Source organism: Podarcis erhardii, assembly GCF_964252035.2.
Source record: "Podarcis erhardii genome assembly, chromosome: 8".
Classification (NCBI taxonomy): Eukaryota; Metazoa; Chordata; class Lepidosauria; order Squamata; family Lacertidae; genus Podarcis; species Podarcis erhardii.
In genome coordinates, this window is record NC_138499.1 from 31,001,067 (window position 1) to 31,027,110 (window position 26,044).

General features: G+C 41.0%; 3 long non-coding RNA genes across 3 annotated transcripts in view; 2 read left to right on the forward strand and 1 right to left on the reverse strand.

The window, feature by feature from the left end:
- Positions 1–2,209: 2,209 nt before the first annotated feature.
- LOC309349067 overlaps positions 2,210–26,044 on the reverse strand; it is a 36,324-nt gene continuing 12,489 nt past the window's right edge. The window contains exon 2 of the long non-coding RNA XR_014159659.1: positions 2,210–2,626. This is a non-coding gene — a long non-coding RNA (uncharacterized lncRNA). The remainder of the gene's footprint in view (positions 2,627–26,044) is intronic.
- LOC309349133 lies at positions 2,633–4,644 on the forward strand. The gene is made up of 2 exons (XR_014159746.1): positions 2,633–4,233; positions 4,292–4,644. It is a non-coding gene; the product is annotated as an uncharacterized lncRNA (long non-coding RNA).
- Positions 23,093–25,847, forward strand: LOC309348429. Its single transcript, XR_014159390.1, has 2 exons — positions 23,093–24,880; positions 24,919–25,847. It is a non-coding gene; the product is annotated as an uncharacterized lncRNA (long non-coding RNA).

Genomic DNA, 26,044 nt, shown 5'->3' on the forward strand with positions numbered 1-26,044 from the left:
GGCATTATTCCCCCACCCCCCTGATCACAGCCCTGAGATCAGCAGAATTCTGTCTGCTCTTTAGACCACACTCTAAATACCAAGCACTGCACTTTATCTCTGGGTCAAATTCCAGTGGCTTGGAAGGCCACTTCTGGGCCCCAGGCTCTGAGTTAGGACACCTCTGCCTCAGTCACTATTAACAATGTGGGTTACTTCCAGTTCCCATTTTACGAGTAAGTTACTAAGCTTGATCAATGCTGTTGTGAACTAGGCCACCCAATGGCTACCCATCGCAAAAATGAGGCCTGGACCCATGTCTCCCAGCTCTGAATTTACCAAGCCTGTACGCAGTAAACTGAACTAAAAGCATTTTGCTTTTCTATTACTGAGGATGCTGTTTGTGCTACACTAGAGAAAGGAGTCAGAGGTGACGGCAGCGGCTGACTGAGAGGAAGAGAGAGCTCCAAGGCAAACAGCAAGGGAGTTTCCCTTAACAGCTTATTGAAAGGAAGGAGCCTGAAGAGCTGCAAAACTCCTTTCCCCAAAAGGACAGTATTGGAGAGAACATGAGAATGGCAGGCTAGACATTCTGGCTTTCTGAGAATGAAAGCAATTCTCAAGAACGGTGTACTTTGCCCAGTACAGTTGCTATTAAACACCACGACAGCCGTTCGCACCTTTCAACTTAACTAGGCAACGGGGGGGGGGGGGGGTAGTCTGAGCCAGTAATAAGCATCCATGAAATTATATTGCAGTCTCTGATGGGCGATAACCTCCTGGGCATTCACTTGCATTGGAAGTTGTCTTTTGCGTGGTCAATGAAAGCAATTAAAACTCTGCCCATAAAGTGCCTGGAGCTGAAGAGTCTGTCACACAAAATGCTTATGATAACTGTCATTCTGGCAGTTTCCATTCTGTCATCTATGGAGGACATTTTTATCATTCTTAAACCCGCATTCTGTAAATTGAACAAATGGACTATAATGTGTACATTTGAATTTTTAAACACCACGCTGCTTCAGGCATGGCTCTTGGGGGAAATCTCTTGACCTTTCGGAGTGGCTTTTGATGAGTGTCAGAGAGCGAGAAAGTGAATGTAAGTGAAGGAAATTTGGATCCTGGCACACACACACACCTATGAAAATATCACCAGCAAAACACTTCATCTGCTGCTGTCAGGAGGTGTAATTTTTTGCCAAATACCCAATTATCCAAATATTTGGGGTTTCCATCAAGTCCCTTTGGATATGTTGAGGTTAATAAATGCATAATTTGCCACCTATTTCACAGCAATATTTTCTTAAAGCATGGGCACAACAACTGATCTGTTTCCCTTTCAAGCCAATTTGCAGTAAATTGATACAAAGCTTCTTCTACATCAGCAGCAGTTTGCTGCCAATTCTAAAAGGATATAGGCTACTTATACTCTAAGCACATTCAAAGCACACCCTTTCCCCAAAAAGAATTCTGGGCCCTGTAGTTTATCCCACACAGAGTTCTCAGCAGCCCTTAACAAACTACAGCGTCCAAAATTCCTTGAGGGTGGAAATGTGTTTCAAACTTGCTTATAAAAGGAAGACGTATCACTTTGGGTTCGTTCATACTTATGCTTGTCCTGTGCTTAGAAAGCAGTTTTCCATTTGACCTGTACTTTCTAGGTACCCTTGCCCTACTCCTTTCCCAGGAAAAATATGCTCTTTAGCTCTAAATTGGAGTAAACATCAGTCTGGAGATAAACACTTTTATTATTCTTATGTTTTTCTGTGTTCTGTATTTTAATTATTTGATATTCTGTACAGTTGTACCTTGGAAGTTCAACTTCCAAAATGTTTGCAAACCAAAACGTGGTTTCTGATTGGCTGCAGGAACCTCCTGCAGCCAATTGGAAACCGCAGAAGCCCTGTCGGAGATTCGGCTACCAAAAATAGTTCGAAAACCGGAACACTCACTTCTGGGTTTGAGATCCAAGGCATTTGAGATCCAAGGTATGACTGTATTTTGATATTTTGTAAGCTGCTTTGAGAAGCTTTGTAGAAAGCAATGAACAAATATTAGCAACCACAACAACATCCATTTATGTAAATATGGAGGTGCTTTTATCTTATGCTGGTCTATGACTGAAATAAAGATTTAGAGTGGATTAGAACATCCATTGCCACCCCTTCTAACATTTTCTTTTGAAACGGTGCAGTTATCATCTTAATACAATACAATTCATACTGCTATGTTTTATCAGTGTTAATTTTATTTAGTAAATGACTTTTACATTTAATTTTTATTCATTACTGTTGCAAAATTAAATTTAAACTGTGGTCACAGTCTGAGCATCCATGACATAAACTGACAGCAAACACCATTAAACTTGCAATATTTCTTCAATTATCTTTATTTTTGCATGTTTCCCCCAAAGCAGAAGATATAGCTTTTCTCATTTCTTGAGTTAAGTTATTCTTCCTTCTCTGAATTTAATAAGTCAACGTTGACGTTTCTATAATATTCAGGACTTTATTTGGCTGTATATCAATTGATGGTGCATTATAGTTCTTCAATATTGTGCCATGAGCAGTTTTGCAATAACTAATAAGTTAGAAATGGTTCTCTTTCCATCTTCTTTGTTTCTGAAATAATCCAGGGGTGGCCATTTCTGCAATGCCAAAAAAGAGGACCAAATAAAGATGCAGATCTTCAGAAAATGTTAGTATGCAAATTCATATGCATAGGTGCACATTTAAAAATTATTATCATAATTTAAAGAGAAATATAGCGAGGAACCATGCTATTATAATAGTTTCACTAGCAGCCTAGTACCTGGTGTTGCTCAGGAATTCTGAGAAACTAAAAACAACCTTCAGTTTTTAAAGGTGTCCTCTGACATCTTGACTCAAAATAGCATCCCATTGTATCCAAACATAGACATGCTCCTTGATATCAGGAACTATCATGCAAAATTTGGTTACAATATCTTAAGAAGTATTGTATGCATAGAAAACAGATGGGCACACAATTACAAAATATATAGTAGACAGGCTGAAAGTACATGACATTGACCTGGAATTCTAAGAAACTAAAACACGTTGAGATTTATAAATGGATATAGTGTAACTTGTTAGTTTTACGACCTCCACCACAGGGCCCTGACCTGACCTAGAGAACACCAGACCTGGATACAGACCATAATCAATTGAGACGATGGACACCCAGGAGTATCCAAATATAGAACAAAACCCAGTCCTTGCTCTTAGGAAACATTGTGCCAAATTGGGCAACCATAACTTCAAAGGCATCCAAATCAAAACAGTTTAGAACTGTCACAGCAAACTGGGCAAAGTCACATTTTGGTCCACAGTTTTGATTCAAAATGGCATCTGACATCCAAACATAAATGAAAACCAGCTCCTCCACCTCAGGAACTCTTACGCCAAATTGGGGAGTAATATCTCATGAGGCATCCAATTGCATAGAGAACAGACAGGAGGACAGACAGAAAAACCACTTTCCTATATATATATATATTGTAGATAAGCACACCAGAAATGTAGAAATCCCCACATTGGATATTAGAGTCAGTGTCAACATTCAACACAAAGAAACTGTTGTTGAAACTTAGGGGAATTCCAACAAGAACTTGTGATGAGATGTGGAGGTCTCATTGGGGAGGAACTCAAAAAAGCTGCATTTTGCAAGCAATTCTTTCCTCATGCTTCTTAAAACGTGGCACGTAGCTCCCAAAAGCTACTCATTTTACAGATCCAGAAGTATTTTTTTTTTATGGAAGGCCCCAAATTGTTTCTTTCTTTCTTTGTTTGTTTAATTTGTATAGCGCCCTTCAACCAAAGATCACAGGGTATTTCACAACATAAAAATACAAAATGAGAACACTAGATACATAAAAAACCAGAACAAAAGCAAGCCAATAACCACCTTCCCACAAAACACAGAATGTAGAGAAATGTTTTCACTTGGCGCCTACAACCAGGATTAGTCCTCCCTAGTAAATATTATAGGACTACTGCCTAAACATTTTCAGTCATTTTCTCTGATATCCATGTGACAAAATGTGAAGCATCTTACCACAGTTGTCCTTATTTCAGATTTAGAGGTATGAACTCAGTGAATGCAAATATTGAAATTACTATGGCTAGTACTGTCATTTTATTGCTCAGTTAGTGGGGGCAACTGAAGGAGACTTTAAAATAAGTGGAAGGAACCAAAATTTTGAATTTTCAAAAGTGGTAGCAGAAAGTAGAGCTGGTCCAAAACATTTTGCTGCCTGTGGCAAAGGATAATTCCCATTCACCCAGAAGGGTAGAGAAGCTGGCAAGAGTGGCTGTGGGATCTTACTTCAAGACTGGCATAAAAGTCTAAGAACAGCCCGCTGGATCAGGCAACCAAAGAGAATTCTTGGCTGTTTATCACACCTGAGGGCGGCAGGCAAGCTTAAATGGACAAGGCAGCCCCACCTCGCCCAGCACATACAGTTCTGTCCTTCAGTTCCTCACAGCTGTTACCCACCCGCTAGCATCTGACACTTCAGGTGACTGCACTACTCTGCCTAATGGTGGGGTCGGCCCTTTCAGAAAGTACACGAAAGCGATATTGAACCAAGTAAGCATTTAGTATGTGAATGTATTGGGCAACTTATTTGCAAAGTGTAGCCCTATTTTTTAAAAAAAACTCCTTAGGCACAGCTGCCAAAAATAAGAGTCTACTGAACCATTTGAATTTAGGGTATATGTTGCTTAGCATACATTTTGTGTTTGGTGGTCAAAATTTCAAAACATTACCACTCCTCTCCTGACAGTGGGTGGCTTGTCTAACTTGTGTCAATGCTTATAGCAGCTTTCTTCTGCTTTTTGTTAAGCAACTCACCTAGAATAAATGAAGTCACTGATATATAACTTTAGCTTGAGGGATACCATTACATAGGATTTTCATGCAGCATGAGACCATTTTGTTAAGATAAAAGTGCTGTCAATACACATATGACTCACTTCTGCTACGCAAGCAAGCTATTTTGTTACTCTTCACATCCTTGAAGGAACCGATGCACAGAAAACAATTGCCCGCAACCTCAGTAAGTAAGACAAACCTCCATGTCTGCTTTTCAAATGGTTGATTAAATTTCGTTGTGTGCACCTAAAGACTTCAATTTCAGATTATCACAGGGAACAAGTTATTTCAGGAATATATATATTCTGCATACATGAGAAGACCTCGGCACTGAAATGCATCTCACTCCAGCATAATATTATTTTCCAAAACCAGGCCTGCTTATTCATGCTTTTATAAGTTAACTACCCTGTTATCATTTTTGTGAAGTGCAGTATGGGAAGATCTTAATAAATAAATAGTGTGTGTGTGTGTGTGTGTGTGTGTGTGTGTGTGTGTATGATATGTATTAGGGGCTGGGCCCCTGTTTGCTTCACTTGCCAACAGTTGCAACCTGTCTCCTCAAACCCCCAACCACTAGACCTCACCAACCCCTACTCCCCACACTGCCCCCTTTGCTCAAACTGCAAATGAACTGCAGCTTGGCGACAGTCTTACATTATTATTATGTAGCAAGATATGCAAGTGTGTGTGTATATAGATAAATCACAAATAAATCACAAATCACAAGACACCCTTTGATGCATATCAGAGCCCCTGAATACAAGAACATTTTGCTTTAAGACCTTAATGTCTCTTTTTTGTGTGTTAGTATATTAAATCTCCTACCAGAATCCAGAGCAAACCTGCCTAAAGTGCTGTTGTTGCTTTAAAAAATGTGTGTGCAAAAGTGTGTGTGTGTAATCTCCTTGGGACTTTTTCTTAGAGCTAATGGTATTTCATAGAATCGTAGAATTTCAAAGGACCACAAGAGACATCTAGTCCAACCCCAGCAATGCAGGAATCTTTTGTCCAACCCTGAGATTAAGTGTCTCATGCTGTAGTAACTGAGCTATCCTTGGCCCATTATAGATTTCAGATGTCATGAGACATATCATGCCAAGCAAGCAATTTTAGTAAGGATTTGAACATTTTTCTCCTATGCAGAATTGCAAACACATGAAGAAAACTGATAATAATAATAATAATAAATTCCAGTGTGTCTGCCGTGATCTTTGTGAGAAAATCCTTACAGTTTATTTTGCACTTGCTGACAATTTATGTTGTGATAGCCTAATACACTCACAAAGCTCACCTCGTCTGCCAGATTCCCTGTTTATATCAATGAAAGTGTTATCCATTGTGTTTTCTATTGAAGCTTATGTGAATACCGTATTTTTCGCTCTATAAGACGCACCAGACCACAAGGTGCACCTAGTTTTTGGAGGAGGAAAACAAGAAAAAAATATTCTGAATCTCAGAAGCCAGAATAGCAAGAGGGATCGCTGCACAGTGAAAGCAGCAATCCCTCTTGCTGTTGTGACTTCTGGGATAGCTGTGCAGCTTGCATTCGCTCCATAAGACGCACACACATTTCCCCTTACTTTTTAGGAGGGGAAAAAGTGAGTCTTATAGAGCAAAAAATACGGTAGATTTGATTTAAAAGCCTTGCATACCATTTATCTAAGAAACTGCTCCAACTACTATGTAATCCACCATATTCTATTTCATATTCAGAAAATGGACAATTATTCCAATTCTGTCTGATTCTGTCTGATTTGTTTCCATCAGCTGTGCAATAATTTTGTGCAAGTTATATAGAGGGAAGGACAAGAGATGAATGGGAGGGACAAAAGCTTGCTGGCAAAGTACATGCTTTGCATTCAGAAGGTCCCAGGTTCAGTCCCTATCATCTCAAACTAAAAAAAGACTGTGGTGGTTTGAAAGACTTCTGTCTCAGAGCAGGAGAAGTGGTACCAGTCAAAGTAAACATTGCTGGTTTTGATGGACTGGCCTAGTTTGACTTCCAATAAGGCAGGTTCTTGTGTCACAGAATGTGAATGGATATCTGTTAGTGCTGCATTAGTGGGATAATATTTCAATGTGCAATATGAACATGTACAACTATACAGGATTGAGGTTGAATTGAATACCTATGAGTTCATTCTTTAAAGCCTCTCAGAAGTATGTGATACACAGACTATACTATTCATCTGGCTAGAGTGTTCAAGCTGGTGCCCAATAGTTTAATTTTTACAATCTGCTTACATTCAGAATCTGAACATTATGGACACTACATCAGCAGCATGGGGAATGATGATGGTCTGGGTGTTATCACCAATTTTGTTGCAATTGCCTGAAGTAGGGATTGATAACACCCTCATTGATGAGCTGAGGAAACTTGACTTTATATTTCTTAATCTGCCTTGTAGGGCATCTTCAGAAGGAAAGGCTAAGGAGTAAACCGTACACAAAATCCAGAGTGGAGTCCCTAAGATAGTTGGATGGCACCTTGTACACCTCTTTCTGGCAACTCCTGCAGCCAAGATGGTGCCAAATGTATTGCTCTGCTTTCCTTTGGACCACATCCATGAGAGCGGGGGTCTTGTTGTCTGGGCAGCCCAGAAACTCCATACACACTCCCTAGGCTTGTGCCCTGGAGAAGCCACTTTGGTGCTGCTAACACAGCAAAAACAGTGCAGAAGACAGCAGTTGCAAGTTACTGGTCTTTTCAGCCACAGCAGGTGCTGTGATTCTCCAGCAGTTTGACTTCATTCCCAGAGGCACACTCCATTGTCTTTCAAGGCAGACAGATGCCAACAACAGAGTAATGCCAAGTGCAAACTTTGATATTTATCAAGGCATCGTTGGGTTAGTCTCTTTGGTCTTACTACTGTTACTGATTTCAGTTTCAGTTAAGGAAGCTCTTAATGTCCTGTTATTTGACTGGTTTTATAGGTTCATGCTTAAATGTGGAATTTGGGTGCTCATTTTCTTATTGTAAGTCAGAGACCTTTGATGCAGAATGATGCCTATAAACCTACATCTAAAAAAAGATCGCTTTTTTCAGGGGCTATACTTCTCTCTCTCTCTCTCTCTCTCTCTCTCTCTCTCTCTCTCTCTGTGTGTGTGTGTGTGTGTGTGTGTGTGTTTGTACATGTTGCACCCCTCACTAAGTTCTTGAACACCAGATAATATATAAATCAGAAGCAATCTGATTTGGAATGGAATGGAAAATTATCTGGTATATGATTTACAAACTGCAGTCTTTAGAACATTGTGATTTCTCCAGGTATTGAAGAGACAGTTTGGGCTCCCTCTGGTGGCGACTTTAGTTTGTGACAGTCTTTGTTTCACTGTCGCTATAGAGACTTGTTTCCTACTTGGTGAACAAGTAATAAATAGTCACCCCACCCCAAATGTATTGCATTCTAAATCCTATTCATCCTGATGGAATGCACTTTCACTGTACTTAGCAGTTTGTGTAAAGCCATGTAAACCAAATGAAGGATGATTTTGATCCAAGAGTTAAGTCCCATTAATGTATGGAACTGAGAGCTGAACCATAAAGAAGGCTGATCGCCAAAGAATTGATGCTTTTGAATTATGGTGCTGGAGCAGACTCTTGAGAGTCCCATGGACTGCAAGAAGATCAAACGCATCCATTCTTAAGGAAATCAGCCCTGAATGCTCACTGGAAGGACAGATCCTGAAGCTGAGACTCCAATACTGTGGCCACCTCATGAGAAGAGAAGACTCCCTGGAAAAGACCCTGATGTTGGGAAAGATGGAGGGCACAAGGAGAAGGGGACGACAGAGGACGAGATGGTTGGACAGTGTTCTCGAAGCTACCAGCATGAGTTTGACTAAACTGCAGGAGGCAGTGGAAGACAGAAGTGCCTGGCGTGCTCTGGTCCATGGGGTCACGAAGAGTCGGACACGACTAAACAACAACAATGTCATGTAATTACATGTCTCCCACTGGAACCAATGATACTTAAAAGTTATTTGGCTGTACTGTGCCCACTCCTTTTTACAAAAATGCCTGGAAAGATTTTATTTGCTCAGCTATTTAAAATATTTACATTCTCTCATTTTGTGCAAGGCACTTCAGGGAACTTAGCAAATATATTGGGGAGAAGGGGATGTAAGTCGTATAAAGCCATAAAACAGACAAGCCAACAACAGAAAGCAATCCTATTTGAGTAGATCTCTTAAATAAAATACATTTAAATTGCTGCTGGAATCCTACTATCTAGGGAGCAGAACATACCGTCCCAGAACTTTGGCACCATGGTGAAGAAAACAAGATCCTGGAGAACCCTCAGACAATGGAGCAGAGCCTCAGAAACAGATCTTTATAAACACTCACAGTGGTACCTTGGGTTACATACTTAATTTGTTCCGGAGCTCTGTTCTTAACCTGAAACTGTTCTTAACCTGAAGCACCACTTTAGCTAATGGGGCCTCCCGCTGCTTCCACGCCACCGCCGCCGCACGATTTCTGTTCTTATCCTGAAGCAAAGTTCTTAACCCGAGGTACTATTTCTGGGTTAGCAGAGTCTGTAACCTGAAGCGTATGTAACCTGAGGTTCCACTGTACATTCATGCAAGAGAAGATGAGCTTGAAAGTATTAGACCAGGAGTCAGCAAACCTTTTCAGCAGGGGGCCGGTCCACTGTCCCTCAGACCTTGCGAGGGGCCTGACTATATTTTTTTTTGGGGGGGGGGTGAACGAATTCTTATGCCCCACAAATAACCCAGAGATGCATTTTAAATAAAAGGGCACATTCTACTCATGTAAAAACCTGCTAATTCCCGGACTTTCTGCGGGCCGGATTGAGAAGGCATTTGGGCCGGATCCGGTCCCCAGGCCTAAGTTTGCCTACCCATGTATTAGACAGTGTCTGTTGAAACCTAAATAGCAGAGGGTGTATTGAATGAGGACCAAATTGCATGGGAATCTGCCTTATTCTGATCCCAGATCTAGACTTATCCACTCTGATTGGCACAGCTTTCCAGGAGTCTTTGCAAGCCCCACCTGGAAATACCCGGCATTGAATTTGGGAGCTTTTGCAACGCTGCTAAGCTACGTTCCTTCCATGACAAGTTGACTACAAGATCACTTATAGTACACCTTTCTAATAAACATATTTCTCTCTTCGCGTGTGTGAATCGGGACTAGCAATACAGCACAACAGAGGCTATCCCTTTCTGTTCACAACATGGGCGGGAGACAACTCGAGAGCTCCACCAGTGGAAGCCAGCGGACTTTTGCTAGTCCCCCTTTCCCCCTGTGGCCCACAAACTGGATCTGCCAAGATCAGGAGAACCCTCAGAACAGCACACGGGAAGAGGAGAGGGCAGATTGTTCCATTTGCAAAGCAGAAATACTTATGCTGACCCAGTTTTGTGCTACATTGAATGTCTCCTCATGTTCCTGGCAAAAAATATATATACCCATGGAGCTTGTTTCCCCCATGAGAGAGGCCGTTATTGGCACCAATAGCAGCTTCTGTCACTCTGTAACAAGATGGTATGTACATGTGATGTCACTGGTACAGTAGTGTTGGAAGACAAGGAGAAACTCCTCCTGTCTGAATGACATGATTCTGGTGTCAATTATCCACCAACTTCTATATGGTCAAGAAAAGAAAAGAAAACCTAGACACATCCTGCACATAGGCTTACAATGTATAAGACCCAACACAAAAGAAAACTGGGATAGAAGGGAAGAGAAAAGAGATGTAGTTGTAAATATCAATATAATTATCCTCTGTATTACAGCTGTGAGGGTGAGGATCTAATGTGGGGAGAGGTGGGGAGAAAGAGATGTCTCTAACACCACCTTGTGATGACATGGCAGAGATAAGATTGAGTCATTTAATGTAATATGTAATTTGGCCCTAAGATTTCTCCTGGTCAAGAGGGCTTTAGTGCTCTGCATGGGTCTAAGAAGCAAGATAAATTTGTGCAAAACATTTTATGGAAGTTTATAATGTTTAATGCTGTATTGTGTTTTAATATTCGGTTGGGAGCCATATGTGTTGGGAACCCAGCCAGATGGGCAGGGTATTATTATTATTATTAATAATAATAATAATAATAATAATAATAATAATAATTTATTAGCATAATTTTCTCCTGATAGCAGAATTTAGATTTTCTTGGTCAAGAAATGGAACTAAATTTGTGAAGCTGTTGTTCCATGCACATGGTTCTGGTCTCTCTTTACAAAGGATGCTCCATGTTTGTGTGCATTCTTAATGCTTCCCAATATTTCTCAGGAACTAGCCAAGGCACGAAATTCTAGCTATTTTATCTATTTGAAACATGAAAGTCAGTGTCGGAATATGCTGGCTTCAGACTGAGATTCAGACCCTGATGACATAAATCATGGTTTCTCCTTCAACTGCCCATCTTTCAAATAAAGTTTGAATACATGGGCTATATTGTTTTTTCAGCACATTTATGAATTTCCCAGTGGAAACCAGAGTGCTAGATAGTCTCTGTGCTATGAAGACTTAATGAATAGCAAGCATGAAAAGCTTAAGTGAGCTCTACAGTGAGGCCCACTTACTGTTTTTCCACCGTCATTCATGTGTTCCATGTCTGACTTCTATGTAAGACTTGCAATGACCCCCAAGTAAAACAAAAGCTTATTTGTAAAGCTTGGTTGGAATACACAACCCACAGACATGTTTTTAATAAATTGAATTTGTGGTGAACACTCACCTGCTAGACAAGACAGAACAACACACAAATGTAGCTTGAGCCTCCCAAACTCAGCTCAAAACAAATCCATAATAAGACACCTAAAAACGCTCACCAGTTTTTATATTTAACATGTTAGGATCTCTGCAAATGGCATGGGTTTCAACCATGTCCCATTTGGCTTATACCAAATGGACAGCATTTGAGGTGTTTGGTTTAGTTAATGCGTCTCAGATGGCACCAGATTTTTATTCATTTGTATCAGGAGACATTTCTGTAGGACATGGCACAGCTTTTGGATATTTAATTCAAGAACACTCTGGAGATTCTTTGAGAGGTGCTCGTGTCTAAACACCCTGATAATTGGTTTCTAAAACTGAAACTTCTTGTATATGAACACACACACACACACACAAACCCACAAGGTCCACTGCGCATGACTGACTTTGAAGTGCTCAGAAAATCTTGGTGATGATAAAAATTCATCATTAAAAGACACTGAAATATACTCAGAGTCGAGAGTGGATTTCATGCTCTTTATTCAGCTCATAATGGTGAGGAGGAATGGAAGTTCCCCCAGAATGTCTGCTTTATATACATTATTTACACAATGGGCCCCACGTGATTGGCTAATTCCGGGATTCTCCTGCAGGCCAATCAGGTTTTGGATTCACTTCCACCTGGAGCTGTATTGGGTGGCTCCTGTGGACCAATCAGACTGCTGCATTCTGGGTCCTATTGTTCTAATCAGACTGCTGCATTCTGAATCCTATTGTTCTAGGACCAATCAGACTGCTGCATTTTGGATCCTATTCAACTCAGTACATAACAAACATAATCTGCACCCCTGGAGACCCTTCTTGATATACTCCAGGAAAAAGAAATCATTTCAAGGAGGCTTCCATATGAGTGTATAAAAGTGTATGAAAGATGTTCTTATTGAAACTTTATTTCAGGACTGATACTGTGTGTATGTGCGTGTGCGTGTGCGTGTGCGTTTATTATCTATCTCTATCTGTCATCCATCTAATTTATTTTTAAAAAGTTAAGGAAACATCTGATGAAATAGTTTGAAACTTTGAATTATGTCACTTAAGGAAAACAGCCGCTTTGGTTTGGACTAAGCGTAGGTTTCTGAATCATCTCTGAAACAGCTGGTGAGAGTGTTCTTGTACACCCATGCCTGGAAAAGCAGCTACTATAGGACATGCATGTCTGGAATTAATATTGAGGACATGAAGCAGACTGTTTATGCTGCTTAAGAAGAGCAGGCTAGAAAGCTGTAACCTTGGAATGTATATGGACACCTTGCTAGACTGGAACTGAGTATGGGAAAGCATATTCCACTGGATTTTGACTGATTTTATAACACACACACACAAATTAATAAAATAAATCTTCAGAAACCATTCATTGTTGACTGAATGAGATGGCTCATATAGGTAAGCTACCTTTATTTTATCTGTTTTTCCTTGGAATTTTCACCTGGAGTTTCAGACTATGTAGATTAATGGGTAGAAAAGGTATATAATTGGGTTCTCTCTCTCTCTCTCTCTCTCTCTCTCTCTCTCTCACACACACACACACACACACACACACTGTTTTAGATTTCCCCTTATATAGTATGGCTATAGAATGAGATTTCTGCTAGTGGTTGGAAATAAACTGTAAGATCATGAATAATTTCACTTTATATATTGCATAACGAAAAGATGATGATATACACAGAAAATAGTTGGTTTCAGTGCTTTTTTCTAAAAAAAAAAAAAAAGTTTAGGGGTACTCTCATTTTCTTACTGGTACTGGAATACTGCCCCTCAATGAGGCCAAACTCAGATTCACAAAATGTTTAGGGGTATGCGGCTCCCCAGAAAAAAGCACTGGTTGGTTTTACAATTATGGAAATAAATGTCTCTTAAGTTATTTAGTTTTCTTATTCCTTCACCCATGCTTCTGTTTTTTGCTGATATTTTTAACATTGTGATAAATGTTTTCCAAATGACTCATAATTAGACATATTTGTATTGTTTATTGCTAATTTAGTGTTGCGTGTGAGATAAGATGGAACCAAGTTGTGCCCTGTAGGCCAAGAGGTGGAAAAGTTGTTCTTCAGGAATACTATCTGGACCTGGTCCTCCAGGAAGAACTGGAGCCATCATTGTTTTGTGCTTCCAACTCCCAACCCAAACAACAACTCTAGAAGAATGCCATGGTGAATAGTATTGAATGTTACTAAGAGGGTCAGAGCAGCGACGCATAAACAGGGGAAGAATGAACACTCTGAGCTTGATCCCCATTAGGAACGGGAGAGAAAATTAATTTAGTTCACATTTGAAGATGAACTGATCTAATTCATACTTTCTGAAACAATACATGAACTGAAACCTCTTGAAATTTGCAGCTCTCTGAATTGTGCAAAGCAGCTCCAGCCAAATGAGTAAACAGAGATGTTTATATTAGGGTAAAGCGCACCTATAAATACATATATCAATGGCAATAACCTAATAAATGCATTACATTTGGGGAAACAGCTTTGCAAAAATGTGTATATTAGGAGAAATTCACATGATGCCTTTGAAGATGGTTCAGAAACCTCAGCTGCTGCAGATGTCAGTGGCCACATTGCTCACCAGAGCATCAGAAGTCCAAGCATATCACATCAACCTTGGCTTGACTGCACTGGCTACAATTCAAAGTCTTGTTTGTGACCTATAAAGCTTTATGCAGCTCAGCACCTCAATGACAGCCTCTCCCCATATGAACCATATGAACCGATCCAGACACTGCAATCATAATCTGAGACCCTTCTTTGTGTGCTCCCTACATGGAAGACTCAGGGGGTGGCAACACGAGAATGCACTTTCTCTACGGTGGCAATGCTCTTCCCAGGGAGGCCAACCTGGTGTCTTCATCACATATCTTTAAGTGCCAAGTGAAAACTTTCCTCTACAATCAGGCCTTTGGCCATTAACAATCCTTGGCTTTTTTTTTTAAAAAAGGGGGGGGGGGTGTTTCTAATTTTTAACTGATTTTGTCTTGCCTGTAGGTTTACACCATGGGTAGGCAAACTAAGGGCCGGGGGCCAGATCCAGCCCAATCACCTTCAATATCCGGCCCACGGACGGTCCGGGAATCAGCATGTTTTTACATGAGTAACATGTGTCCTTTTATTTAAAATGCATCTCTGGGTTATTTGTGGGGCCTGCATGGTGTTTTTACATGTGTAGAATGTGTGCTTTTATTTAAATTGCATCTCTGGGTTATTTGTGGGGCATAGGAATTTGATCATTTCCGCCCCCCCCCCAAAAAAAATATAGTCCGGCCCCCCACAAGGTCTGAGGGACAGTGGACTGGGCCCCTGCTGAAAACGTTTGCTGACCCCTGGTTTACACACAAGCACCTAACTACAACTAGAAATGCATTCCCAAGCACACCTGCGCAGGATCGGCACACTCACATCACTCAAACACATCAAATTGCACTATTTATGCTGTGCAAGCACTCCCATAATTGCATCTCACATCCTCAATCAACAACCCACTCAAATGTCTACACCCTGAGTCCTAGACAAACCTGGACAAATGCTAACACAGAACAGCTGTCAGCAATGTATTTGTCTATACCTTTGGCAAGAATTCTAGGGTGGCCTCTTCCTTGTCTATGTGGCTGACAGAACACTGACAGCTCTGAATGAGTAGTCTGGTAATTTGCCACCTGAACATCCCTCAGTTCACTTAATGACTCCAATGCTGGAAGCCTCATGAGCTTTAATTTTGCAAAGCAGTTTTCCTTTCTCATTTCTTCTGAAAAAGAATTGCAGCTGAAAATTAAAAGGTAAAGATTTTGTGTAATACATAGTCTGACTTTGTGACATTTAATTGCATAGCAGGGTGTTGGTTTAAATGTAATGGAAAGTAAAATAACGACAATTAAATGATTTATTTAACAGGTAAATCTCCAGCTTCTGCTAAATTCATTGTGTGAGTTGAGGGGAGGCAGCGATGAGGACGTTATTCACTTCCACTGGCAGGTTTTTAATAGAATTCTCTCCCTTTTGATAGTGTAATTAAGTCTAGTGAGGTCTTAAATTAGACTTGGTGAATGCAGTATTTCCCCTTGAAAGAGCTACAGTTAAGGTTGCATTTCTGCATGGAGCAAAACTGCCGAAGTTCCAGCAATTTCAGTGGGGCTAACAATGCAATCCTATCTATGCACGTCTACTGAGAAGTAAGCTCCATTTACTTCAGTGGGACTTACTCTCAAGGAAGGACAGGAGCCTAACTCAATACATAGGTTTGCAGGCAGCCTAAGTAAAAAGCCTTTCTGAGAGAGGTAGGAGCAATGGGTGCTCAGGAGGAGGAATTGAACTTTGAACTGTCCCTGGAAACAGACTGGTAGCCAGTGGAACTACTGAAACAAGGGATATGGCTGTTGTCTAGGGAATTGAGGGAGAATAAGCCTTATAGTCTACAGTCCACCAGTTATGGGTTCTACTTCTCCTGTAGTAGCATAACCTGGTAATTCTACTGGGGGGGGAACCAAATTCAAGAACAGTGCAGGAGAATAAGGCATTACTGAAGCACAACTCCCACTGTCCCTGACACGTGTGCCAACTCTATGGGAATGAAGGCACCTCGGCCCCTTCAATATTTGTTTTAAGGGGGCAGGGGCCCCTCAATCTTCAGGTGGCTCTTAATAAATTTAACAAAACACGCCTGTTTTATTCTACCAATCTACTTTATGTTTTAGTAAGAGACAGGCCCCATGCCTTCCTTCTGGTCAGCTTCATCTATAGAGCTATAATCCTATACACACTTACCAAGTTCCATTGAACTCCATGGGGCTTGCTTTCATATATCACAGAGGAAGTTGTGTTATACAAGTCGGTCCATTGGTCCACCTGTCTATGTTGACAGGCAGTATCTCTCCGGGATTTCAGACAGGGGTCCTAATAGCTACAGATGATGGAGACGAACCTGAGATATTCTGTATGCAATAATCTGATCTATCTTCGAGCTACACCTGACAAGGAGCATTTGTTGATTGTGAGTCTTGTGGCAGGTGCCTCTATGTTTTTGATATGCTTTCAGACACATGTCATGTAAAAGATTCTATCAACTCATACAGATATACAAACCATCTATACCAGCAGTTCTCAACCTGTGGGTCCGCAGATGTTGTTGGACTACAACTCCCATCATCTCTGAGCTCTGGCCTTGCTAGCTAGGGGTGATGGGAGTTGTAGTTCAACAACATCTGGTTGAGAAAGGCTGATCTATACTGTAGTGTGAGGTGCACAGCACACTAACAGAATTTAGCCCAAACCAACCTGTAACTTAAAAGTTAAACATCCCAACTCTGGATTTCCCTCCCAAGAAAGGATCAGTTGACCTCCTATATGGTGGTACCTTTATTTATTTATTTATTTATTTATTTATTTATTTATTTATTTATTTATTTATTTCTGCTTCATCTCCATCACCGTCAAAGCTTCCCAAATCCATGCACACATGGTATTGTTTTTATCTTGGACCAAATCATAGGCCTCTCAAATCAATTCACACGAGGTGTAAATATTAATGCTGAAACAAATTAGCAAACCAGCAAAAGGTGAATTATTCAACTTGCTTTAGAATTTAAAAGAGAATTGTTTGATCAGATAAAAACGATTGCCTGATAGATGCAAGCTAGTTTGCTTTATTGTTCAGCTGGTTAGAATGAAGTTCCTACTCCTAGTTTCCTACATCACTTTTTAGTTGGCAGAATATCAAGAGTGATGTATAGAAAAAAAGAACATACGGATGGTTTAAAAATGAAGAACTATGCTTAAAAAAAGGAAAACAAAAATGAGGGAAACAGCTTTTGTTTAGAAGGAGAATCTTCTCGCTTAAAAAACACACCAAAACCCTGTTGTGACGTTATATTGACCCTCCATGCATCATGGAGTTGCCATAAATGTAGCAGACTCTGTCAATGTTTGACATAGTTGTCCAGCAGTTGTGAAAAACTCCCACGATTATTTCAGACTCCCATTGAGAACTATCATGATCTTGGCAAGGTTCCACATGGCATCACTGGAGAAATGAATGGCAAATTTACACAACAGAGGAAACTGCCCTGTCAGAGGATTAACTGTTGGGGTTAAAAAGCTGCATGCTTAAATTTGTGCTCACAGCTTGCTAATTTTCTTATCTATATAAATCAATCATACCTTTTCATTACCCATTCAGATAGTCCTTTTGGCAAGCTAATACACACATACCCCACTGAAATTTGTACACCAAAAGCATAAACATATATTCTGGGTAGCTACTGTATGTTCTCTGAAGGCCAATTAAAAGGTGAAGGAATGACAGAACTCATAGGCTGGGCTGTGAGGTGTGGTTATTTAAAAACAAATTACCTTTCATTTATGCATTAGAGTATTGTTCCTTTGAAGTCAACCCCATGTCCTTTTAACTGCTAGTTTTAAAAATGTCCCAGTTTTTAGCTTTGTTTTGTTCACCAAGTGAAAAATGTAAATTCCATGGTAGGGATCAATAGGAAAGGGATTGAAAACAAAAGTGGCTGTGCCTTTATATAGTTCTATGGCGTGATGGCAAGGGGAATACGGTATAGAGTTTTGGCCATCAAATCTCTAATGGTTTTACAGTGCCATAACCATTTGGGGATATACTTTTGAGATTCCTTTTTAAAAATGTTCTATTATTATTATTATTATTATTATTATTATTATTATTATTGTAACCTGGGTGCTTTTACTTATTTGTTTATTGCATCTATTGCCCACCCTGCACTAAAGATTTCAGGGCAAGTTGCAGAATAATAAAATAGTAAATTACAGTGCTTTTCATGAGGGGGATGGTGCCATGCTGTTTTCATTGTGATTGTCTGTACGGTGATAATAATAATAATAATTTATTACTTGTACCCCACCCATCTGGCTGGGTCTCCCCAGTCACTCTGGGCGGCTTCCAGGAAAAATTAAAAATACATCAAAATGTCACACATTAAAAACATCCCTGAACAAGGCTGCCTTCAGATGCCTTCTAAATGTCAGGTAGTTGTTTATTTCCTTGACATCTGATGGGAGGGCATTACACAGGGTGGACGCCACTACCGAAAAGGCACTCTGCCTGGTTCCCTGTAGCTTTGCTTCTTGCAGTGAGGTAACTGCCAGAAGGCCCTTGGCGCTGGACCTCAGCGTCTGGCCAGAACAATGGGGGTGGAGATGCTCCTTCAGGTATACTGGACCGGGGCCGTTTAGGGCTTTCAAGGTCAGCACCAACACCTTGAATTGTGCTCGGAAACGTACTGGGAGCCAATGTAGGTCTTTCAGGACCAGTGTTATATGGTTTCGGCGGCTGCCCCCAGTCACCAGTCTAGCTGCCGCATTCTGGATTAGTTGTAGTTTCCGGGTCACCTTCAAAGGCAGCCCCACGTATATTACGAAGGCTGCATGTGCACATATAGGCACAGTGGGAGATGCTTGGCTTACTGTTTTATCTGCATGTCCTTGGATCAGGGCTCTCCCTGCATGAACACCCAGAAGTGCTGAACACAGAGCAACCCTCATTCTATAGCAAGAAGGGGGAACCTGTGGCATTGTTGAACTCCAATTCCTATCAGCCACGGCCAACATAGCCAATGAGCAGGGATGATGGGAGTTGTAGTCTGGCAATCTGGGGAGCAGCATGATCCCCATGCCTGTCTACACCAACCCTTGAGGAGCAAATCTGTGCATGGAAACCATTTTTTCTGTGTGGATCACCCTTATTGGACAGGGACCACAGCAAAGTTCAAGAAGTTTCCCCCTCCATCTGGCTGGGTCTAGCAAACAAAATTGTCTCTCTGATAAAAATGTGCATGAGGTTTAGCTAACTATTCCGCATAAGCATTGCTCTCCGGCAGCTGACAGAAGGGTTAATGCCCATTTAGGTATGTTTGCTTTGTGATAAGTCCATGATGCCAGTTCCAGTAAATGCGAGCCATGTATTATGACGCTGCCTGCTATTAAACAATGTTATATAAGCCGAGGCTTTTAAATGTTTAACTTCTCCGCTCCTATAATATTTTATTAACAGGCATATTCTCAGTGTTCAGACTTCTAGAAATGGAATAAGAGCAAAACAACAAAAGCTCATTTTTGTGTGAGGATGCATAGTCTCTTTAAGGGAAAAACAAGCCCATTTTCTCCACAGGAGGCATTGAGAACCTGCGGCCCTCTAGATGTTGCTGGACTCCTACTACCCCTAACTATCGGCCACACCAGTTGCGACAAGGGGCATCGACATCCAACATCTGGTGGTTCAAAGTTTCTCCAGCCCTGCACTGCAACATAGCAACCTAAGCTCAAAGAAGCCTTTGGCCAATAATAAAGCAGATCTGATTAATGCATAGCACTGAAATGATTGCTTAGGTTTTTTTTATTTTAACAACATTCAACAACCTTCCCTGCCATCAAAAATTATGCATCATTATCATAGCTGTGAAGGAGTCAGTGAGCTTGCCCTCCAACCCATATAACTATCTGCCTGGTATATCCCAATGCTCCAGGCCTCAGAAGGAAGCATGGATATTGGCAGGTGCCTGAGCTGTTTGTCCTGGGCATGTGTTGCTTAGAGTCAGCTTAGGAGATCCTTGCTCCTTCTTGTCTCCATTCCCTATCTTCCTACTCATGGGTGGGATATCACTCATTAAGAACATAGTGCTTGCGTACAAGCCCTGTAATATGTACTGCTGGCTGCAATGCATTGTTGAACTCTGATGTTCTTTGCTCTCTGAGGGGAATAAGGGTCACCTGACAACTCTCAACACCCTTAACAAACTACACTTTCCAGGATTCATTGGGGGCAGCCAAGACTGTTTAAAGTGATATGATACAGCTTTAAATCTACAGCACAGATCAGATGGGGCCCAAGACTCATATCTGAGGCAATGGGATTTCTGTGTGTGTACAGTTGCTGTTATACTTGGCAAGTTGGACAGTCTCTGGGTTCTTACCCTCCAGAAGCAGGTGTTAAAATTCTGGCTGGATGACAGTCTTATCTTTTTGGCAGCAGCCCAGGCAGGGAGATAGCGCATGACGTCTTTCTAACAAGGGTGTTTGCTTTTGATGTTATTTTCTCATATTTTTATCCCATTTTTCTATTGCATGCTTCTCTGTGTGGTCATTGAGCAGGCCTGTGTACTAAGGTGACACACCATACACACCAAGCAACTGCTGCTTACCTCAGGCAAGATGCGTGTTCTGTACCTTGGTTCTCAAACACCTTGGTATTCAAACAACTTGGAACCCAAATACTGCAAACCCGAAGTAAATGTTCTAGTTCGCAAACTTTTTTCAGAAGCCAAACATGCTCTGCTTTGAGTGCCACACTTCTGTTTTGAGTGTTATGCTGTTTTTGCTATTTATTTTGCGTTTTTGTGGCTCTTTTTTCTTTTCTTTTTGTGACTGTGTGGAACCCAGTTCAGCTACTGACTGATTTGTTGTGTGACTGCAGTACATTGTTCATTGCTTTCATTTTATGGATCAGTGGTCTTGTGAGATAGTAAAATTCATGTTAAATTGCTGTTTTAGGGGTTGTTTTCAAAAGTCTGGAACGGATTAATCCATTTTGCATTACTTTCTATGGGAAAGTGTACCTTGGTTTTGGAATGCTTTGGTTTTGGAATGGACTTCCGGAACGGATTAAGTTTGAGAAGCAAGGTATCACTGTAAAGGCAAAGGCTGAGGCACAGTGTGCTCCAACATGGAGCTCTAGTGCCAATTATAGAGGTGGCTGGAGAGACAACCAGACCAGAGCACAGCCATCACCTAGCTAAGGGCTTGCCAGCTCAGGCAGCAGCACCTAAGAAAACACTCTACTGCAGGACAACCAGGCTAATGGTGAGAACCAAGACAGCAGGTTCCATAATATATGGCTAGTGGAAACAGGAACCTTTAACAAAGGAAAACCAGCATTTCCATGGGCATTTTCTAATACATGAGGGCTGGTGACCTGGTGACCCTGCAGGTGTTGTAGGAAGAAGAAGAAGAGGAGGAGGAGGAGGAGGAGGAGGAGGAGTTTGGATTTGATATCCCGCTTTATCACTACCCTAAGGAGTCTCAAAAGGGACGCAGATGGCGCTGTGGGTAAAACCTCAGCGCCTAGGACTTGCCGATCGCATGGTCGGCGGTTCAAATCCCTGCGGCGGGGTACGCTCCCGTCATTTGGTCCCAGCGCTTGCCAACCTAGCAGTTCGAAAGCACCTCCGGGTGCAAGTAGATAAATAGGGACCGCTTACCAGCGGGAAGGTAAACGGCGTTCCGTGTGCTGCGCTGGCTCGCCAGATGCAGCTTGTCACGCTGGCCACGTGACCCGGAAGTGTCTCCGGACAGCGCTGGGTCCCGGCCTATAGAGTGAGATGAGCGCACAACTCTAGAGTCTGGCAAGACTGGCCCGAACGGGCAGGGGTACCTTTACCTTTACCTTTACCTTTACCTTTAAGGAGTCTGAAAGCGGCTAACATTCTCCTTTCCCTTCCTTCCCCACAACAAACACTCTGTGAGGTGAGTGAGGCTGAGAGACTTCAAAGAAGTGTGACTAGTCCAAAGCCACCCAGCAACTGCATGTGGAGGAGTGGAGATGCGAACCTGGTTCACCAGATTACGAGACTACCGCTCTTAACCACACCACCACACTGGCTCCCTAGTTGTTGGATCACAACTACCATCATACATTGACAATCCTGGCTGGGATGGATGGGAGATGGAGTCCAACAACAGATTCCACATCCTTGCCATAGGTCGTTCTAGAAAAAGGCTTTCTTTTTTCTTGCACTTGTTAGAAGCAGACAGCTCTAGGTATTTGGATTTTTGTAACCCTAAAAGTGACAGCTGATCTGGTGCTGCTCTGACTGTCCTTAAAAGGTTGCCTTGGGATTGACACTGCTTATAGACAAGCCATCCCCACACCTGCTGTTCTGTCCAAGCCTTATAAGATTCTTACTCAAACAGTTATACCTCAGTAGCATAAGGAGGCTTAACAGGCCCAATGCAATCCATAAAAGAAGACAGAATTTAATGTTTCATGTTCAGTTCAGCCAACAAAGACACCAAGAACAAATGTTAATAAGCTTTATTAAAGAATATGAGGAATGTCAGGATACACCAAATTCAGGTTTAACAAAATATAATAAAGAAAAGAAATACAAAAAAAATTGTCTGCAGCTTTCCTGTCAAAGACACCTTTATTTTATTTATGCTCATTCAACAAAAAATAGGAAATGTATATATAAACTGTTTTCATTAACAGTATTAGAAGCAGTCTTGCTCGTTTTATTGAAAGCTGTTATGTGTACAATGAAAATTTATATATATATATTCATTCCCATTTTAACTGTGTTCAGAGCAAGAATCCCATCAGGAAGTCTCTGATGCACTTATTTCAGCATACCACCTTCACCGTAATTTATGTTAACTTGTGTTAATTTAAAAGAAATGCAAAACTGGCCTAAATGGTAATTTAAAAGAAATTTAAATTTAATTTAAAAGAAATGCAAAACTGGCCTAAATGGTAGAATACCAGCTGTTAGTATCAGCATTTTACCAACAGAAAAAGGGAAACTTAAATCTTCAATTTAGGATTTTCACAGTGTACAACCAGACCTCAGTGGCTTCCCGGCATAAGATATAATATATTGTAACTAATTCATGGTCCCTACAATAAAAAAGTACTCCATACTGTGGCCAACTGAGATGTGGAACAGCAAAGCCATTCCGTGGGTAATCTCAGGAAAACTGAATGATCAGGGCAAAATATAGTTATTGAAGACAAAGGATTGAGGAATGGCAACTGGAGAGGTTTCACCAATCTGCAACTTCTCTGCTGAGCCCTTACCAATCAAAGAGAGAGTGGTTGGTTGGATCCAGGAGTAGTAAATGCTGCTGAGAGCAAAGGTGATGGTGTTAAAAAAGCTGCTTGTAAAAGTAAGAAAACACCAATTTTCATTCCAACCTGTATTTGCCACATTCAGTGCTGCTTCTGATCCACTGCATTTTGGTTTCGACTGAGCACTACATTATTTGTCTTGCTGTCTGCTATTTAACATAAGTTAAACGACTTACGTAAATATTTCTCTAACTTACATTTATTTCAATGGAAAGGAAATGCCAGAGCAATGTAAACAAAAGTAATTAATTTGATATCATTTGTAGACTTAGAAAATACAGCAATGATGTGAACGAATACAGATTGTATTTGATCAAATGATTTCTATTCCTCATGACAGACAAACAGCAATTTATACTACATCAATTTCTACTTCCTTTCCCATTTTTGTCTGAATTCACTGACATCCCTAGTTCTGAGCTGCCTTTTAAAAAAGCCTTCCTTAGACCCCAACGATGTAAGTACTGACCAGGACCACATCTCCCTTTTTCAGGCAATTCCTTGGTTGGTCAGTCATTTTCAGGTAATTCGAACTAGTGCTGAGCAGGAAGAGCAAACAGTCTCTCCTGTGTTGTGTTTTTTTGAGGGGGTGATTACTAAGACCTTTTGTGGGCACCATAGAAAATACTGCTGAACCCACTGCCTACATTGGCTCCTGCTGATTAAAAATGTATTTTTATCATTTTCAGCTTTAGTTTGAAAATTTCTTAACTACTGTTAAATATGCTCTGTTCAGTACTTTGGATTCCACTTGGTCTACAACCCGGTGAAATAAAATTCCTTGCATTCTATAAGGGCTTGAAACCAGATAATTTGAGCTTGATTAATTTGTGGCCCAGGCTATTTAGTCTGAGTGGTTTTTAGTCCTCCATGCTATGAAATGGAGAATATGCATGGAATGTAGATCCAAAAAGAATGTGGTTTGGAGCTCTCAAGGGTGGTAGGAAGACCACAAAAATCATTTTTAAAGAACGAAACTACAACTATCTCTTCCTATGGTTTTCTTTTTAAAGAGCCACTTAGGTAAGAGCCAGGAAAGGGTAGCCTCTTTCTGACTGTATTTATTTTACAATATTTGTGCACCATGTTCAACCTTAATTGTTATCGGAACAATTCGCAGTAATGAAATCAGATTTATAGTCTCGCCTTCATAAAAAGAGAACCAGATCTCATGGGTGTCAGGAGTGCAGGAGCCAGTCCCTGTGACCAGTAGGGCTTCACAGGACTGGGGCCTTCCTAAGTTTGTTCTGAAGAGGCAAGGTGCGGCCACACAGGTGAGGCCGATTAGTAACTCACAGCACCTGGTGGCAAGACCTGGGAGGGATGCAAGGTCAGCATTTCCCTTTAGCTCTTTGTCACAGCAACACGCTTCCTGCCTTGCTGTGTTTGGCTTCTTGACTCCTTGATTCCTGATCCTCAGACCCTTGGCTTCTTGACCCCTGTTCCTGCTCCCACCCCGCTGTCTTGCCCCCTGTCCCGACGTCCTCAGCCAGGACTTCAACCGCCCGTGAACCGGACCGTGACAATGGGATGTTGATTGTATCAATGATATAATGACTCCTGGCTCTGCTACACATGAAGACTTTGATATTTTGTATCAAAATTATTAAGAGTACTTCTGCATGACAAACAGATCTAGAATTTAAGCATAGTCCCAAACACCCAGGTTCCTAATTCAAAGAGTGACACCTTTCCCTCGAATTTCCCTGGGAATGCTGCTACATCCTTTCCAGGAAAACTCTGGCCCAGAAACACAGTATATTTGGGAGCAGTGAAGCTACCACTTGAAGCAGATGCAAGGCTCCTTTATTTTGGTTTAAGAATAAGAGAGACAGAAAGAGAGAACGAAAGAGAAAGAGTACTGAGGAGGGAAACCATTGGTCACCGTGTATTTAAGTTAGAAAAAAAAATATTTAAATTCATACACTTTCAAAAGGTGAACACAAACTTCAGGGAATGTTTTATGAAATTCAGCTGGATTGAATGAATGCTTTTTGGCCCAGTACTAGTTGTGGTGGCATATTTTTTAAATAATTTACATTAGTGATAGGGAACAGCTTGTGTCTGTGCCAAATCTAGCCAGTGGCATGTTCCTGTGTTCTGTACTTCTGCATAGCTTGGTTTCCCTGAGCCAGCAGATACCTCTCAGGTAAGCTACACACCCCTAAACTTCACAAAATAGTTTAAGTGACAATAATATCACACCTAACACCACAATTCTATAGGTCTGCTATTTTCTATTCACATTTCAGAGGGGCTTACTCCCAAAATAATTATGAGTACTTCTGCATGACAAACAGATATAGAATTTAAACACATAGTCCCAAACACCTAGGTTCCTAATTCAAAGAGTGACACCTTTCCCTTGAATTTCCCCAGTCTGGCAACTGAAATGAAGCCAATCAAATAATAACAAACACAATGAACAAATCCAGTGTAGCGAAACACTAATATACCTAAAATATCAATAGTAGTTAAAATAATTATGGCTACAATTGAACCAAGAGTAGGTAATACTAATTAAGAGAAATACCTAAACACGAACT